General features: G+C 37.4%; 1 protein-coding gene across 11 annotated transcripts in view; it reads right to left on the minus strand.

The window, feature by feature from the left end:
* DMD (dystrophin) overlaps nt 1-14,963 on the minus strand; it is a 2,199,436-nt gene that overhangs the window by 1,111,889 nt on the left and 1,072,584 nt on the right. The window lies entirely within an intron of this gene.

Genomic DNA, 14,963 nt, shown 5'->3' on the forward strand with positions numbered 1-14,963 from the left:
AACATTTAAACCCAGTTATAATTTCATGCAATTTCCAGCTCAGAACCTACAGGTAATTAAAAATAAATTCCACTTGTAGAACATCCATAGGAGACAGGATTAAACAGGAAGAGATTTGAAACATATATTAATATTATTCAAATAGTATTTTATAAAGTTCAGGCTGTCCATTCAGCAGGACAAAAAAAAAACCAAAAAAACCAAATGAGTTTATGCAGAACGATCAATGCCTCCTCAGTAGTTTGTTAGAATCAGTGATCCCTAATGTTTCTCCATGTTTTCTTTCAGAAGAGCTTTGCAGTTCTTTCTGTCATTTAGTAAACATAGACCAGTAATTAAACACTGTTCAAAGATTTTATTATTGTGATTCTAGTTTTACATCTTGTATTTTCATTTCTCTGAACTACTAAAGTGTATGTCTTTCATATATCCTTTATGTGCATGCATAGACAAAAACTAAACCACTCCAAGCTTTCTGTTACACAGTTGTGTAAGATTATCTTCTACATATTAAAGAAAAAAGAAGCCAATTTCCTTACAATGCAGATATGCAAAGTTACTTCAGGTCTGTTCATAAAATACTATCATAAAAATCTTGCTCTTCAAAACTAGAAACAACCAGCTACTTGAGGTGTGTTGATCAAATATCTGTTAACCATTTCACATTCCTCACTAAATCCCAGCACCACTCATCTTAAGGCCACACAGGTGTTCTACGCATCTCTAGAGATATTATCTAAAAAGCTGCCAGTGTAACACATGCCCACTCCAACTCTAATGAAAAGGTGATGGGACAAGCATTTTAATGTAATTAGGTATTTGCAGTGATCATTACCTCAAAAAAAGAAGTGAGGTTGAGAGGGGCTAAGGTTTAAGGTAGAGTGGGATAGGCCTATCAAGGCTTGCTTATTCATTAACTTTGATTTCATTGGTAACCTTTCTGGAAAGTTGCAAGATAAAAAGGCATTCATGATTTTTGTGAGCTTATTGTCATTGGTGTCAGAATTTCTTCTCATTATTTGACTCCTACAGAAATCCATCTGGTTCTGAAGGAGCATCATCAGACTTTTGTTACACTCTTTCAAATAGATGTTGGAGACTTGAACTGCAAAACCAAGTTCTTCAAATGTCCTGGTCCTTCCACTGACTTAAGCAGGCTTTGGATCAGGTACCTAACATTTATGGAAAAACTGATGTCATAGTCCTGGAGAGATGAAAAGGTTTATTTAACTTCACAGAATGCTGAGTGTAAGTTCAAGTCTTCCCAAGATGTATCACCCTTTAATAGTGAGAACCATGTATAGGGATTAGAGAAGTATGAGTCCCTTCATTACATGCTGCCATTAAACATATATAACAGGGTGGCAGCTGTGGTGGTGGGTTTCTGAGATCTCCACAGCTGTGCATTATGTTATTAATTTGGCTTGAAATCACCAGAAAGTAACACACCAAATGGTAGCTGCCTTCTGTCCCTGTTGCTGCCTTTTACCTGGCGGTGAAAGTCCTTTACCTCATAACCAATATCTTAAGTTATTAGTCCCATGATTATACTCTTAAATGGCTTTGAAATGTACATTTGTACAAGCATGCATGCAGACATGCAAATATATACATATACCTTCCACATATATGAAATTTATATGCATATGATAATTTGCGGGATAATGTAATAAATTGCATTTATCATGCAAATGTGACAGGTTTACCACACTGTGCTTACTAATCAACTTCTTAGGACTTATTCTAACATTTGAGTCCACTTGGAAGTTTCCAACAGTTGTGTCACCATTAATATCATCAGTAATCGAAATCATACTTCTAGAAGTGCATTTATTCCCTCCTAAGTGTTGAATTCTCCCCATCTTCCATCCACTCCAAGAACTTATATGGTGCTGAAATGAGGAAAAGACTATTATGTTCTGTTGCAGTAACCCTGCAGAGTTAGAAATGGGACCTTGTATTGTGTAACTGGAAATGAGAGTTTCCAGATTCTGCTGTGAGGCAGAGGACTTGCTTCTAATCTCTTGAGATCAAAAACCTTTAAGACAGTGATACTTTCATGCACAGCAAAATTATCTTTTTGCCTCGGTTGGCTCCTGGCCATAACTGTGGTTCTTAGCTGCTATGGTAAAACAAAAATAAATAATATTTAGATTAATTTTAAAGATTTCTGAATGTAATAATGATATATTTCTCCTCTGACTCACAATCTAGTACATGTGTACTTGTTATTAAGAGTCTGATCTTACAGCACCTCCAGGACTCTTAACACACTTGGTTAGTACAATGTAAGATTGGACCCAAAGGGTGTATGGATCTATAACTCAGAGATATAATAAATATTCCCAGTTTTCTTTAAAACATTCAGATTATGCAGCACACACAGGAGCTCAAAAACTTGAGTATCATACTGCAGAACAAATCCAATGAGATATACTAGAAAGTGACTACATACTGGCATAACATGCAATAAAGGCTTTGTAGGCTCTTGTTTGTGATAAGAGGCAGATGACTTTCCTTTTGCAACTCTAGTGGCCAATAACCACATTTTGTAAATAATAATAATAATAATAATAATAATAATAATAATAATATCTTTCTCAATTCTCCTCAATTCCTGAAAGCAAAAGCTATGGTGAACATTGATGTGCAGTCATCATACAGTATTTATAGACCTAGCCAAAATATGTACAAAACAAACAAAACACTAGAGCTATAAGCAGTAATGTCTGTTCAGTTAAACTGTTTAAATAGTATCTGAAGTCAGTGCCAAAACTTTTGTTGGTCTCAGATGGAAAAGGTCCAACAGCTATTCTAAATCATATCATGACCTATGTAGTTTATTCCTTTCTAAAAGTGCATATAACATACAGCATCTATCAGTGTTAGAGACAATTATGCACTTACTCATTCAAGATCCTGTGCACACTGAGTTTAAAGCATCTGATGAAGTGAGTCTTTGCTCACAAAAGCTCATGCTCAAAACTTTTCTGTTAGTCTATAAGGTGCCACAGGACCCTTCATTGCTGTTACAGATCCAGACTAACACGGCTGCCCCTCTGATACTTGAGTTTAAAGGTTTCTCATTTTTGGATAACCACAGTGCTATTTCCTGGGTGGTAGCAATTATGGACACTCTAGTGTAAACAAGGAACATGTGCTTGCCAGTGTTCATACTACTGTTCTGTCTGACCAGTGTTAAATATTGAGATGGTTTAAAAAAACAAACAAACCTTCAAGCAGAGGTCCATTAAATATCTGCCCTCAGGTCTAGCTATGTTACTTTATTTGTCACTATTCTAAAGAAGCGTTACTACCTTTGCTCATTTGGTTCTGGAGGCCTTTTAAAGAAAAAAAGTATGAGGAATCTATTATCTTTGGACTAATGATATTCTGGAATGACTTATGCTTCCCTATTTGTGAGTTTATTAGAAGTGATGAGAAGACACAAGACCTTTTTTCTTTTTTTTCTCGCTCTCTCTCTCTCAAGCCCTATAATTCAGATTCACCAGGCAGAATTTGTCTGCTTGCTTTAAGCAGTGTGGGAAAGGAATAGTGAAAGGGTGTTTTGAACCAGAATAGGGTGTTGTGATCATTCTGTTCCCCCTTGCATGTTGCCATACCGGGGTCATATTTTTCCCGGTGAGATTTATATAACTAGAATACAAATTATGAGGGATTGACTCAAGAGGGAGAAACTAAAAGGATAATACAGCATCATCAGTGGTTTGATTAAGTAAGAGAGAAGTTTGGCCAGCAGATTAGTAAGAGCTAGGCCCCAAAACCATAGTTCTATTTAAAAGGGGGGGGAAAAAGCAGTTATAATGTATTTGGTTATATTAATTTTCCCCCCACTGGCAACAAGAAAAATCAATATTTAATAAGGATCCATACAATTATGAGAAACTGAAAATAAAAGCTCTGCTAAAATCTTAGGGAAGTTTCTGAATAAATATAGCTAGATTCCGCAACCAGCCTAGTTGAAAAAACAGAGTAGAGAGTTAATTTAAAACACTCAAGCTGAAACGTGCAAAAACTATTCAGCTATTTATTAAACAGGCTGGCAAATTGGAAGCACAGATGCTTTGTTTCCCTTTCTTTATACAAAACGTGCATTTTCATTGAACTTTTTAAAATACATCTTTTCCTTTGTATTCAATTTATTTTGTCCTCAATTATTACAGCATTCTTTATGTTGATACCTGCAAATCCCAATATTTTCAAAATCAACTTGCTTTGGTTAATGATTACAATTGCACTCGCTCCTTCCCCCATTTATATCATCACCACATCAGTTATACTGATTCCCCCTAAATGAAGTAAAGGAATCTTTTCATGGGCATATTTCCTGCATATAACTAATGAATACTAATTCTCATATTCTGATAATTGATTCCTATCACCTTCAGTCCAAGGGATGGAAAACATGCATAAATATACCTATTACAAACACAACAGACATACATAAATAAATTTATAAAACTGGAACAGTACATTTTTTGCCATTAAAAGTCAACTTTTTATAATTACTACACAGTAAAGCTGGGCTTATTTTTCTTAAGTACTTAGAATAGGAAGTAACATTTCAGCTACCATTATTTGATAGTGTTGACCTTTAAATGAAGATCTCTGTAGACTGGCTTATATTGTGTCAGCACAGTAAAGCCACAAAAATAAAAGGCATAAATATGATTTGTGGATGAACTGATTGGTTAAATACTTTGTTAATTCTTGGAACATATTTATTATAAATATGCAAGGCATGTAGAAGAGCACGAATTGTTGGGCAAAAGTCAGCATGGTTTCTGCAGAGGGAAGTCGTGTCTAACTAATCTATTAGAATTCTTTGAAGGGGTTAATAAACATGCAGACAAGGGGCACCCAGTGGACATAATATACCTAGATTTCCAGAAAGCCTTTGACACAGTCCCACACCAAAGGCTTTTATGTAAATTAGGCGGTCATGGGATAGGAGGAAAGATCCTTTCATGGATTGGAAATTGGTTAAAAGACAGAAAACAAAAGGTTGGAATAAAGGTAAATTTTCACAATGGAGGGGGGTAACTCGTGGTGTTCCCCAGGGGTCAGTCCTGGGACTGATCCTGTTCAACTTGTTCATCAATGATCTAGAAAATGAGGTAAGCAGTGAGGTGGCAAAATTTGCAGATGACACCAAGTTGTTCAGGACAGTCAAAACCAAAAGGGATTGTGAAGAGCTACAAAAAGATCTCAGCAAACTGAGTGATTGGGCAGCAAAATGGCAAATGAAATTTAATGTGGGTAAGTGTAAGGTAATGCACATTGGAAAAAATAACCCAAATTACACGTACAACATGATGGGGTCAAATTTTGCTACGACAGATCAGGAAAGGGATCTTGGAGTTATAGTGGATAGTTCTCTGAAGACATCCACGCAGTGTGCAGCGGCAGTTAGTAAAGCAAATAGGATGTTAGGAATTATTAAAAAAGGGAGCGATACTAGGACAAAAGATATCATACTTCCCCTATATAAAACTATGGTACGCCCACATCTTGAGTACTGTGTGCAGATGTGGTCTCCACACCTCAAAAAAGATATATTGGCATTAGAAAAGGTTCAGAAAAGGGCGACCGAGATGCTTAGCGGTTTGGAACAGGTCCCATATGGGGAGAGGCTAGAGAGACTGGGACTTTTCAGTCTGGAAAAGAGGCGATTGAGGGGCGATATGACAGAGGTATATAAAATCATGAATGGTGTGGAGAAAGTGAATATAGAAAAATTATTTACCTTTTCCCATAATACAAGAACTAGGGGACACCAAATGAAATTGATGGGTAGTAGGTTCAAAGCTAATAAAAGGAAATTTTTCTTCACACAGCGCACAGTCAACCTGTGGAACTCCTTGCTGGAGGAGGCTGTGAAAGCCAGGACTCTATTAGGGTTTAAAAAAGAGCTCAATAAATTGTTGCAGGTTAGGTCCATAAATGGCTATTAGCCAGGGGTAAAGTATGGTGCCCTAGCCTTCAGTACAAGGGCAGGAGATGGATGGCAGGAGATAAATCACTTGATCATTGTCTTCTGTTCTCCTTCTCTGGGGCACCTGGCATTGGCCACTGTCGGCAGACGGCATACTGGGCTGGATGGACCTTTGGTCTGACCCAGTATGGCCATTCTTATGTTCTTATGTTCTTATTTTTATTTTTTCAAGCTTCCCAAAAAGTCTAGGATGATATTCCATCCACCCCACCTCACAGGTCTTCTCAGATCCTAAAATGACAGGAAGAAGCTCAAAATCACTGCTACTGCACTCATTCCCTTCCTGTACATTCCCACTGTCTTGTCAAACCACCACAAGCTTCTTACTTTCAGCTGATGCACAATTAAGAACCGAGCACTAGCAGAATCTTCACTGCTGTGCACATGTTAAAACTAACCCTTTTGGAAGACATAATCCACTGCTGGGACTACAGCAGAAGACAAAGCAGGTAAACTGTTGGCAGTGCTGCATTCTGGAACAGTTCACATCCCAATCAACAGAGGCGAAAGGAGTTGAGAGGAGAGTCCCAACCTCCTCTAGAAGATCTGATGAAGCAGTGGGGAAATAATGCTTTAACTGCACCTGAATGTAGAACATTGGGGGAGGGGATGAGAACTAATCTCACAGAGCTAGACTGGGTTTGTGCAGGTGGTCAGTAACAAGAGCCAGGCAACTTCCAGGAAGTCATAAGACAGCAGGCCTCAAAGCTCCAGATAAGATTACACGGTCATCTGAAACAACCCAAACAATATGAGATTCACTGACCAGCGCCTAATGTCAAAATATCATGAGAAATTAACAACTAAAGATAATGCATTATTGCCATTAACAGCAGGAAAACCTAGCCTTTGAGTTTGTACAGAATTTATTTACACCTTGTTATGGCAGCTGAGAGTGCTGAGGTCAGCCCATCTTTGGGCAGACAATTTCCATATCAGCAGTATGGTCATGATATATTTCCTGTCAATGTACATACGTTATAAAAATACATCAAAAGAATACTGAGGATAGGGAATTTGTCATCTCTGTGAATCATGACTAAGTAGTTATCAGTGCATGAAAAAGGCAGCTCTGTCAAGTGTAAATATATTTTAAATCCACATTAGTGGATTAGAAATTTAGTAAATGGCTTTAACAGTGTTTATAAATCCACTTTGTATTCACATTTTAGCACTTGAATCTCATTACATTTAAACTAGTGTTAATCTGGAGTTACTCCAGTAAAATAGCTACACTGATATAACATCAATGAGAAAAGAATCAGGACACTGTTGCTCTTTGATAAAATTTAAATATCACTCTAAACTTTTACAATAAATAAAGTGTGATTAAAGCCATTAAAAAGTAGTGCATCTGTTTCACTTCCAGTCATCAATCTGAACTTTCTCATGACAGTTGTGAAGAACAGTCACATCCCAACAAGACATGCACATGACTCCAAGACAGAGATGGGTACTTTACACAAATTACACCACAAGACTGTGGCCACACCAGCCCCTCCTTTTGGAAGGGGAATGATAATGAGTGAATTGGGAAGATGCTAATGAGGCATTGCCAGGAATATGCATCACCTCATTAGCATAATGGTGACCACGCATACTTCGAAACTGCCAGTTTTGAAACACATGCCAAGTGTGTAGCTGACCTCCTAATTTCAAAATTTCCATTTGGTTTTGGGAAGAAGAGGCTTTTGAAATCAGTGGGCAGTGCCTCATTAGCACATTCTGAAGTGCCACATGACCATAGCACCTCCAAAATGAAGAGGCTAGTGTGGCCACAGCCCAAAGGTTTACTTAAGGAGGTTTTTTCAGCATTGGCTTTAGTCCTTTTGATCACTGCGGCCTTGGCCCTGGAAAGACTGATGCACTACAATCAATGGGACTACTCATACTGAATGTTAAACACTTGAGTCTTTACAAGATCGAGGCCAGCATCAATAACCTCTTTTGACTGGAGTATAATGTTCACATTGGTTTCTGAAAACTAAAAACATTTGCTTGCAAAACATATTTTTATACAGCTTTACAAAGAGAGAAGAGTAAATGATATAAGCACTTAGAATGAAATTTAGCCCAGGTACAAAGAGGGAACATAATATCAATGCATTACTCAAATACCATTCAAGCCCTGAAAAAAGGAAATAAATTCCATTTGGGGAAAAAAATGTCCTGTGAGTAGGCTCTGCTATTACTTCTGTTTCATAATTAAACCTACTTAGTGAATGTTACAAACTCACTAATGGTTTTCATTCTGATTCTCTGAATGCATGAGATGAATTATGTTAGTCATAGGAAAGCTAGACTTGCCCAGTTTTTAACCTTTTGAAGAAATACTCAGGATATTTTTAATACTAAAAAGAATTATTAAAAATACAGAATTGGATTTCTTAACTGTTCAACAGCTACCACCCACGCAGTATCATTGCAGATGCTGAACAGTATGAGCTTCCTCCTTGTGACTTGTCTGTGTCCTTCACAACCCAATTGAAATGCAAAGCTTCTCTCCACAGGTGTGGGTCTATATTATATCCATTGAAGTTCAAGTTTTGTGCCACCTCTTAGCAGATTCTGATAGTCATGCCATATTCTGATGAGCTCCATGTGTCGACCTGAAAGGTACCTGTCAGCTGCTTGCCATGAAACCATGAAGTAGGAAGAAAACATTTATTTCACTCAAAAAATCAAATCACATATTTCTTCCCTGTAATTGCATCAATTTTTAGTTCACCATTATCCATAAGAGAAGGATGAAGACAAAAGTTATCATGATTCATTTTCAGCATTGAACTGAATGATGAGTTATTACATGCTTTAGTTTTCAGAGTTACCAAGGATGAATTGGATAAACAGGGTTTATTTTTTTGAAGGAAAAGATTCATCTGTAGTGTCCACACAAGTAACAATCAAACAAAACATAGCAAGAGTCAGAAATATTGCAAAAATTTGCAATGAAATTTACCACATGCAGTTCTGCCATTGAATCTTAATTGTAGCTTTTAACATTCCTACCATTCCACTTCTGATCATCTCTGGATAGTCAATCATGCTGAATTGTGTAGTGGGCTTGGGGGTATACAAAGGAGGCTACCACATTTATTATTGCTTTTGACATAAACCAGATCCTCAGAAGTAAAAATGCACTTGTTTCCTGAATGACTTAGCCCCCAAAGTTGTTACATTGCATTGCACCAGCTCAGCATACTTTTATGTGTTGAGAACACTAACGATGAAGTTCAACATGTTCCAAGATATAATACAGATATACTAACTTAATTTGCAAAATCCCACATTAGTCCAGTAGTTCTCAGAAAAATATGGCAGGTATTGTGAAAATAATAAAGCCACCTCAAATTACAAAAGAATTGAAAAGAACAAATTAGAAAAAAATTGGAAAGAACAGTTTTAAAATGAGTCAAGTAGCACTTTAAGGACTAACAAAACAATTTATTAGGTGAGCTTTCATGGGACAGACTCACTTCTTCAGACCATAGCCATACCAGAACAGACTCTGGTATGGCTATGGTCCAAAGAAGTGGGTCTGTCCCACAAAAGCTCACCTAATACATTATTTTGTTAGTCTTTAAAGTACTACTTGACTGCTTTTTTGTTTTGATAGTATATAGATTAGCACGGCTCCCTTTCTGTTACTATTTTTAAAATGGTGACTTTTATATGAGGATCTGTACTACAGGCTGAACCTCTCTTGTCCAGCACTCTTATATCAAGCAACATCCATAATCTGCATGATTTCAGTTAGGCAGATGACCACTTATCATGGGGGTGGCCAAGTTTCCTGTGGCCCCATAAAGTTTGTTTACAGCCCCCAGTCCTGGCTCTCAGTGTTCTGTGCTGTTATTTAGCTGTAATTGACCCCTAAATGTCTTCTCACAGCCCGATAGTCATGGAAGTGTCAGTAATGCTGGTAGACAATACCGAACTTCCATGCTCCAGCAAATTCTCTCATTCAACTCTGGCCAGGTCCTGAGGGGGCTGGAATAGAGAGGCACAACCTGGATTCCTTTTAAATAAGTATTTGGGGCATTATTAAAAGTTAAGAGGAGATATGACAATATATCATTGATCTCTCAGTTGTTCACTAATCACATAAGTAATCTACATGCAGCATGGCACACTCTTGTTTTTTCAGCAAGGTAACCCTACAGCTGTGAATGAGTTGAACAAGCTAAGTGATAATTACATGACTCTATAGAAGGTCTCATTACTTCAGAAATACTCAGCCTCCTGAAGCCAATTCACAGTTACATGTTAAAATAAGATGAGAAAATGTTGTAAATTTAAATGTAGTTTATTATTAAATTAATATATCACGTTACAAGTTGCAGATGTGGCATAGCTACCATGAAATCCATTTTTAATCCAATGTAATCAATTTATTTGGCACACAAATAAAGGATGTTTCCATGTAAATGGGATATGTAGGTGGAAATGGATTCCACTTAATGCTGTCTTCTAACTTAATGGCACCTATATTCAAGAAGTCATAGTTAAACTGGATGGTATACATGTAGCTAGGTGTTAGTTGATTCTACAGAGATCTACTGCAGACACCAATTTATAAACACAAATACGAATTTTAAACTTCAAGGATGAAATACAATCATAGAAGGATGCCAAACCTATCGTGTGGGTTGGGTTTCAACAAATGCCATATTTCATTGTACTGTATTTTACTTAAATTGGACAATGACTTAGATGGCATATTTCTGTTCTCTTTGGGCTGTATGACTTAAGCAGAATATTGCAGTGGTTCACTTGGAAAACAGTCTTCTATTATCAATTTATTTGCTCTTCTCTCTAATGAAAAAATCTTTTTTAGACCACTAGGTCGCATCTACATGAGCACCTCCTTTCAAAAAAATCCGCCAAGCATCTACTCAGTTAAAGCTTTCTGTCGAGAGTTTGACAACTAAATTCAATTGTTTGGTCAGCAGCGTTAACCCTGTTCCCAATCAAGAATAGCACTTTTGTCCACAGTGTTTTGTTTTGTAGACACTTCTGTCAACAGAAGGGGTTCCAGTTCCATGGGCAGCCCTGTTTCCAGAGCTTCCAGTCAGCCATTCTCTCAAGAGATCATAGAATTTAGAGAATGCTGCGGTTTAATTTTTGTATGGCTTTCTTGAGCAAAACTAAAATGTTATAGACAACTATTTCAGATAAAATGTAGTGCTTAAGTAAGCTGCAAAGCTGATAATTCCAGATGCTTTTGTCCTTTGAAATCCAGTGATTTTATAAATCAAATTGTGTGTGTGGATAAATTGCACAGCAATACAGTGTTATTCAATGGAACTCAGTTGAATTCTGCAGTACGGGAACCCCCCTGCAGGATAGAAGCTATTTTAAAGATTGAGGTCTGCTATTTTTCATACAAAAGATACAGGTCAAACAGTGCTAGAATCAATTCCCCACACTCTCCTAAAGGTATATATGCACTGCAGTTAGACATCATGGATGACCCATGCCAGCTGAGTCGAGTCTGAGGTGCTTAGGTTAAGGGAATATTTTTAACTGTTGGTTGGACACTTGGATTTGGGTTGGAGCCTGAACTCTGGGACCCTCCCATATCGCAATGTCCTGTACTACCTCTCAGTCAGAGTGTAATTCATTCATTTTTTTCAGTGGCCTCTCTAGGAAGTCTACAAACAGGACACAAATGTAGGAAAGCATGCCAAACTAGAACAGCACTTGAGCATGTGTTTAAGTTTAGCTGTCTTCAGTACTATCTTGACTATGGATGATTAGCTGCTTACCTGAATCAGCACACATATCAGTTAATGCTAAGTATGATGATGACATTTGAAATGTGGTCCTAGCTGGTGATGTACAGCATATCTTATCAGTTATTTGCTGACACATCATTAAAATGCCACTTCACGTACTGTTAAATACACATCACTAGTACTGAATGGCAACATTTAACATTCAAGAGTCTCAAAGAATCACTGTTTCATTTAAAAATGTTACCAAATGCCTTTTTATTTTTGTGTATTTCCCTCCTATAATTACTAATTCAAGTAATCCTTTCATTCATTGCTAAAATGGATTTAAATTGAGTCCCTCATACAGAACAGTGTCTAAGTTTGTCTCCCATCAAGCTCTCATTCCCTGATGTAATTACATGAAAGCTGGGTATAATACTTCAGGAAATCAGTCTGGACAATCTCAGGATGTAAAATTGTATTCCTTCTACTAGTTCCCAGTAACCAAACCATCTTCTCCTCTGAAAGCATCTTCTTCTTCTTGTTTCATTTAATAATGCCACAATCTACTCTTTGTAACAACAGAAACTCTCATGGCATAGATGCCACATTATGACACCATAAATTAGGAAAAAAGAAGACTAATTAAAGGAAAAAATGACAAACAAAACATTGGTGATTAAACAAACTGAAAGAATCCTTTACATTCTGGAAGAACATGGTGGCAGAATACTGAACTGAAGAAATGAGGCAGCAAGACTTAGAATTAAAATTTTCACTTTATCCAACAGTTGAGCAAGTTTTAAAAAATATTTTTTACCTAGGCAGGAAAATTGATTTGTCTCAGAGGACCTTTCACATAGTAAAAAACAGGCTTTTTGAGAATATACCACATCTCCCTTTCTCAAAAGGTGGGAAACCAGATGGGGCAGAATGGCTGGGAGGGACACGACAGCAGTCATGGACAGAGATGCTTGCTGAGAAACACGAGATAGTTCCTCCCTCCACCTTGCAATCTCTGGACACTTTGGTCAGTTGATGTGGAGGGGAGAGGCAAGAGAGGTGCATCCTACAGAGCTCAGGATTTAACAGACACATGGGTCATGCAGTGCCTCTTTGACTCCATTTCATTATACCTACCCTATTAGGCCTATAAATGTACCCCAGTTGTGAGTTCAGTTTTAAGAAGTGAGTGAAAGTTCACAAGTCATGGTAATTTAGAAACAAAATGAGACTGGGAAAAGTATGTGGGAGACTTTGAAATTATGTAAACAAAAAGGTCTATAAACATGATTCAATAACTGTATTACAATCATCCTGTTTAAAAAGAATCATGTAAAATCAAAAATCAATATACCAAAATATGTCTAATATTAAGTCTAACTAATATACAAAATAATAAAAGGTTGGACTAGTTCTCCCATCACTTCCCTTTAATAAAAATTAAAACTGCAAATGATAAAATGATTCAACATAATGACTTCAACTGCTATCATATTGTGGACCCCACATTCTCGCCATCCTAATCCTGAGCGATATAGTGACCAGAGCAGGCCAAAGAGAAAGCGATCTGGATGGCGTCACCAACTGCCCTAAGTAAAACATGAACACAACCTGGGATCACTCTCTTTTTTCCTCCCCACCACTTCTGAGTAAGTTTCCTTTGCTAACACACTTTTGTCTTTCCTCTCTCACTCTTTCTGCTTCCATCTTGAAGGGCTCTCTTAGTTGGTCAAAACTGTATATTTTGCAACACTGCAAGTCTGTAAACCAGAAAAGGAACTAAAATCAATGCACTAAACAGTCTGATGTTGGAATGAGTTTGCCGAAGTCTTGGAGTAGCTACCAAGACGTGCTGGGCCTGTTTGTACAGTAGTACATTTCAAGTAAATGTTAAGAACAAAGAAATTGCATTTTCTCTCTTTGTGTTCTTTTCACCATCATTTTATTGTATTCCTTTTATTTTGTCATCTGAAAAACAAACTCAAACTTCAAGAGTAGTAAAATCAGCTCTGACTTATGTCAACTACCTTTTCCTCCCACCCCCTTTAAAAACTCTCAAATATTAAAAAAAACCACAAAATATTATTAAAATAAAACCTGACCAGATATTTTAAATTTGAAAGATTTCAGTTGTTTTACTTTTCTATATCTTTAATCAAAACTTTAAAACATATGTTTTTATTGTAAAAATAGAAAAGCTAAAATATCTACATACCAAACCCCAAACGTGTTCAACCCTGTTTAATGTGAAACAGTACCTGAAGATATGTTTACACTGCAATTTAAAACCTGGTTTACTTGGGTTTGTTGGTTTTGGACTAAGGGACTGGAGTCTGAGTCCAAACTGCCCCACCGGGGATAGTTAATAAGTGGATCAGAGAGCAAGTCCATACCACCAAACACTTTTGATTTCTTTTGCAATTTACTTATTAAAATTATTATTGAAGGGGAGGGGGTGATTTTCCCTTCTGAAGTCTGGCCCCTTGCCTATATGTTGATGAAAAAATTTGAACCTTGACAAAATAAAATACACTACAGTTAGCTTCTTAGCCCAAATCAGTTCATACAGGCCAGATATGGTTGTTTAATTATAGTGTAGATATGCTCTAAAGCCGTGTCTACACTATCACCTCCTTTTCAGAAAGGACATGGTAATGAGTGAGTTGGGAAGATGCTAATGAGCTGCATCCATGAATATGTAGTGCTTCATTAGCATCATGGCAGCTGCACTTGTTTCGAAAGCACCCGCTTTCGAATTGCGCTCTGCCCATTTAGATGGGGGTCCTTTTGAAAGGACCCCCAGACTTCAAAAGCCCCTTCTTCCTAAAACCAAATAGGAAGAAGGGGCTTTCAAAGTCTGGGGGTTCCTTTCGAAAGGCCTCCATCTACATGGGTGGTGTGCAATTCAAAAGCAGCACTTTTGAAGCATGTGTGGCTGCCATTATGCTAATGAGGTGCTGCATATTCATGGAAGTGCCTCATTAGCATCTTCCCAACTCACTCATTACCATTCCCCTTCCAAAAGGAAGGGGCTAGTGTAGATGCAGCCTAAGTTATGTTAAAACAGGTTGAATCTCTCTAGTCCAGCACCCTCGGGACCTGACTGGTGCTGAATGAGAGAATATGCTGGCCCACGGGAGGTCAATACTGTCTAGCAACATTACCAACATGTCTACTGCTTACTGTACTATTAGAAGACATTTAGGGGTAAATTACAGCTAAGTAAC

This window comes from Carettochelys insculpta, chromosome 1 (genome assembly GCF_033958435.1).
Source record: "Carettochelys insculpta isolate YL-2023 chromosome 1, ASM3395843v1, whole genome shotgun sequence".
Taxonomy (NCBI): domain Eukaryota; kingdom Metazoa; phylum Chordata; order Testudines; family Carettochelyidae; genus Carettochelys; species Carettochelys insculpta.